Source organism: Trichosurus vulpecula, chromosome 5 (assembly GCF_011100635.1).
Source record: "Trichosurus vulpecula isolate mTriVul1 chromosome 5, mTriVul1.pri, whole genome shotgun sequence".
Classification (NCBI taxonomy): Eukaryota; Metazoa; Chordata; class Mammalia; order Diprotodontia; family Phalangeridae; genus Trichosurus; species Trichosurus vulpecula.
In genome coordinates this window covers 227430069-227435619 of record NC_050577.1, presented here as the reverse complement: position 1 = coordinate 227435619, position 5551 = coordinate 227430069, and positions in this window count along the sequence as shown.

Below are 5551 nucleotides of genomic sequence, written 5' to 3'. Positions count from 1 at the left end.
GTAGAAGCTGCCCTCTCAAGTTTCCTTTCAGTAGACTGGAATAGCAGCTCCATGTACTCCATGTAAAGTGGCAGGATGACATGGGGTTGGACAACATAGCCTCTTAGGTCCCTACAAGATCTAAATCTATGCTCCTGTGCTACTGATCCTTATTCGTAGGGGTCAAGGGAAAAATGGGAGACTGGAGACTCTGTCAACATTTATTAAACACTTTCTGTGCACATAACATTGCATTAAACAATATTCTGATTACTTCAGGTGGTTATTAGTTTTATTGATGCAAATATTCAGTCCAACAACATAGAACTTAACCTCTCTCCATATGGTTTTAAGAGTTGCTCAGATGAGTTTGGGTTAGAGTAATACTCAGCACCTTAATATATTTTTCTTATCAAGCAATCTGTCTGGACTCACTTTCCCAAAGGCAGTAGACTAACAAGTTGGATTCCCAGAAAGAAAGGATGACTTCTCCACTCAGGGATGTAAGAGTTAACCTAAGGGTTTATCTAGTACTGTTTATTGTAAGCCCTTGTCTGGTTTGTTCCCCAATACTGATCAACTAGTTAGCCTCAATCAGCTTTGGTAAGAGGGTACCTGCTGAAAAGGTGCATTGAGAACAATAGTTACAAAATAATCCCCCAGAACAGGAGATTCGCTGTCATTATGCACATACTCAAGGTCCCTGGGGAGAGATGAATCAATTTGAAACTACAATGAGAATGGAACACACATGCAAGGAATGCTTGTGGTGAAGGGCTACCTTCTTGAGGACACTAGGTGGCTCAGAAAAAAGGAGTGCAGGGTCTGGAGTCAAGAAGACCTGAATTCAAATCTAGACTCAGAAGCTCACTAGCTCCATGACTTGGAACATGCCATTTAACCTCTTTCTGCCTCAGTTTTTCAAATGTAAATTGGGGATGAGAAAAGCACTTCCCTCATAAGGTTGGGAGTTTTGTTTTTGGGAGGAAGAGGGGTTGTCCTTCATTTTCTAAGAGGACCAATGACATCACAAGTGATATCTTGACTTGTATGTGAAATGGATTTAAGTGAGGCAGAGTTACACAAAGTCACCAGCTTCACTCAGTCTTCCAGAGTCATCAAAGTCCAGTGGCAGGACAAAAGTCAAGATGGCTGGTGATGGCCCAGGATTCAGTGGATGACCCTGGCATATTCAATGTCTGACCAAGATCTAAGCATTCCATGGAGCCTGCTTCAACTGCCTTCATAACCATTGGAACAAATTGTTCTTATCCACCCATTCTGCTGGGGAATGTCTTCACATCCAACCTCTAAGTCACTGACAGGCTGTTGGTTACCCTTAACCTAGCCCCACCTGTGGCTCCAAGAAGTTGTAGCAGGTGCAGCAGCCACACCCTGGTAAACCATCTTGGCAGATGGGCTAAACGAAGGTTTATGAAATAATGAATATGAAATAATATTTGTCAAGCACTTACCATAGTATCTGGCATATAGTAGGCACATAATGAATGCTTGCTTCCTCCCTCCTTTCTAACTCCTGGCTCTGAACACTTTCTTTTCACCCTTCATGGAGTCCCCAATACATTTGCTTCTAGCTTGTTTGGCTAGGATACTTCCTTGCAGAAAGTGTGGCATCTTGGCTTATAGAGTAATATATTGTTGGACTGAATGAAGTAAGTAGATCAGTTGCTGCTCTGGTTCTTCATCAAACTCAGCTGCTACTCCTATCATGTCTAGTGAGGCTTGTCTGAGGGTTTTGATGGATCTCTTGGCTTTATCAGTTACCTGAGCTCCGCCTTTTCAGAATACTCTTAAGATAAGGAAAGAATAAAAAAAAGAAACAGAAGCACCATATGTTCCCAAACACAGGGCAGGTAGATTGGGAAATAAGGATTTTCACTGCCCCTTTCTCACTTAGATCACAGGAGTTTGCAGGAAGGAAAATTCAACAGAATCAAAGGATCAATGTATCCATGTTCACATCCTGTCTCTGATGCTCCACTTTGAAGACCTGGGCAAATCCCTGGGCACCTCAGTTTCCTTATCTGCAAAGTCAGGAGGTCAGACTAGATTATTTCTCAGATCTCTTGCAGCTCAAAAACTACAATCCTGTGATTTGCATCAGTGAAGCAGGCATTCAAACTAGTGAAACCACAGATCTTTGGAATATTAAGTTATGCCAAAAGCACTGCACAAAGGAAAAATATTGCTCAGCCAAATGCACACAGATCTTTGGAGGCAACGTAGGGCTCTGGAAAGAGCCCCGTATCCAGAGTCAGAGGTCTTGGGTTCAAAGCCTAGCTCTGCCACTTACTACTTGGGTTATTTTGGGTAAGTTACTGCACTTTTCTGGGCCTCACCTTTCCCACTATAAAATGAGGAGGCTGGATTAAATGACTTCTGATGTCCCTTTTCGCTCTACATTTCTGATCCTATGTGCCTGTGCTATTCAACCAAAGTCACTGAATAGAGTGCCCAGCACAGAATTCTTCATAGTTGGGTATGTGAATGATGAAAACTCAGAAAGACAGACCAGAATGGACCACTTGCAAAATACTCCCATCACCAAAATAGGGTGAGGCAGCTTTTTACAGATCCTAATTCCTGAGAGGGGGAAAAAAGGCTTACTATATATTCAGGCAAATGCAATATCATCTCAAGTTATCTTGAGCTAGATAAGATGTGAAACAGCCACAAATACTTCTAGTGGCTGACTTTCTGGCTTGGTTAATGCTGAAAACGACTATCTTCCAACTGATACAGAAATATATAGCCTTTGTTAACATTGTTTTAGTCCTGAGTTTCTATAGTTTCCCTGATTTGTATATTTAAGCAATAGTATAGTTGATGTTATAATCCATATTGAATTCTTGTCTTAATTGTGACTTAAAAGGCTGTGTTAAGACCCTTCTCTAGTACAGGCAGTCTGAGACCATCAATTTCCCTTAATCCATATATCTCCCATGTAATCAGCCTTTCAAATATTATATTTCATAAAACTTTGAGAATGCTAGATTATTAGAGAAGTGCTTGGGATTCAATTGTGCTTGGGGTTGGAGAAAATCTGGTTTGAAAGCTCCAATGTTCCTTTTGTGTTATTTCAGGAGAATGACACCAATCGAATTTATTGACACCTGAACAGATGGCAAGACAGTCCTTTACCTTTCTTTCCATTTTGGCAGGCACCTTCTGAACTGCCTTTGGGACCACAGCTTTAATTGAACCACTGACCCATATCTCCACCATGAAGAAAGGTCTTTGATTTCCTTTGGCAAGAGAGCTGGCTTGCAGATGGATTTTTCTCTGGAGTATTCAAGCGTGGAACATTTCTGAGTTTAGTCTTGGGCAGCAATAAAATACAATTGTAAATTAATGGTTATGCTGGACTCTAAGGAGCTGCCTGCTTTCTTGTGTGGGAAAAGCATCAATAGTACCTTTCCTAATCATAAACTACATGAAATGACTAGAGGAGACAATATGTATCCCATAAACACATTATTAAGCACCTACTATGTGTTGCGCATTGTACTAGGAACTAAAGATTCGAATTTTATGAGAGAATTTTTTTTCTCTGAGCAGTGTACGTTCTATAGGGTGGCATATAACATGGACAAGGACAAATAAATACATAGGAATTTCAGCTAGGAGAAAGAATGAACAGCTCTCTCCCAAACTCAGCTCCATACTCTGTCGTTACACAAGACTTCCTATTAACCCAAGTACAATGCTTCTTCCTCTCAGCCCTGAAATGATCTAGTTCTTACTTTGTATAAAAGGAGAGTTGGTTCCCCCATCCAATCTAGTTGATCCAATTACAGAACGTAGGAAGCAGATAGCAGAGGCAACGAGGTATTCACATGTTAAAATAAGTGAAAAACTGTGCCTACACACAGCTATCTCTCTAAAAGTTACGAAAAAAGCTTTTCCAATTGAATTTAAAAGGAAATTGGCATTGATTAGTCAAAGACTGGCCAAAAATCACAGTGAGGTACTATTTTTACTGTGTCATCTTTGTACTTATATCTACTGCCTGACTATTAAAGGTAATGTCACTGGTAAGGGCTTGTGAAATATAGTTTTAGGGGAGGGAAAAGAATAAGCATTTATTAAGCTCCTACTATGGGCCAGGCACTGTCCTAAGAGCTTTACAAATATTATCTTATTTTAGGAGTGTGGACCCTCAGGGTACCTTTGGACCTAGGAATAAATGTCCTCTCCCTACACCCCCCACTGCAAATACTAAGTTGGGGAGGTAGCTCAAAGGGAATAGTCTCTTGATAGGAAGATAGATGATAGATAGATAGATAGATAGATAGATAGATAGATAGATAGATAGATAGTTAGATACTTAATATGTGTACATATTACTTCACCTGAGAGAATGTAAGTCCTCTGATGACAAGGGTTATTTCATTTGTATATTATTTCTTTTTATCCTAAGTGTCTAGTGCAGTGCCCAGCACATAGTAGTTGCTTAATAAATGCTTGAAAAGGGATTACTTTCTGGGTAGAGAAGAAGGGTCATATTTGGAAATGAAAGTAATATAAAAACATGTCAATAAAAAAAGGAATCAATGGAGATTAAACAATCCATTCATTGATTACCAAGAAAGGTTTGACAGGAATTGGCCACTGAGCTGAGCCTTGAAGGAAGCTTAAGATTCTAAAAGGCGAAGATCAGGAGGCAGTGTGTTCCAAAAATGGGGATAGCCTGTGCAAAAGGGAACTAATGTGAAATGAGTCTAGAAAGATAGTTAGGAGCCATTTAAACAACTGCTAAGGAGTCTGCATTTTCTCCCAGAGGTAACAGGAAACCACTAAAGATTTTTGAGTAGGGCATTGACATGATCATAACTATGTGTTCAGTTTATTAACTGGAAAGGTGGGTTGGACAAGGGGGGGACCAGAATCCAGGAGTTCAGTTAGGAAATTTTTGGCAGTGTAGTATATTGGAAGCCCCCTCTTAGATCACTACTTGTATGGCAGGGGGCTTGCTTAGCTCAATGTAACCATGAGCAATGCCATGCAGGATTATCTAAGACAGACAGGTCATAGTGGAGAGTTCTGGGAAAAGGTGATCCACTAGAGAAGGAAATGGCAAACCACTCCAGTATCTTTACCAAGAAAGCCCCATGAGCCCCATTAAAATGATGAGAGTGAGAGAGAGAGAGAGAGAGAGAGAGAGAGCAGAAGATGAGACCCTCAGGTTGAAAGGTGTTAGAAGGACAACTACAAGTAGCTCTAGTACTAATGAAATGGATGAGTCAAAGACAAAAGAAAAGCTCAGCTATAGATGTGTCTGGTGACAAAAGGAAAGTGTGATGCTGTAAAGATCAATATTGCATAAGAACCTGGAATGTAAGATCTATGTATGAATCAAGGTAAACCTGATATTGTCAAACGGAATATGGAAAGATTAAACATTGAAATTTTGGCTGCCAGTAAACCTAAATGGATGGTAATGGATGAATTTAGTTCAGATGATCTTTACATATACTACTACTGTGGGCAATAATCCTTTAGAAGAAATGGAGTAGGCTTCATAGTCAATAACAGAGTAAGAAAAGCCACA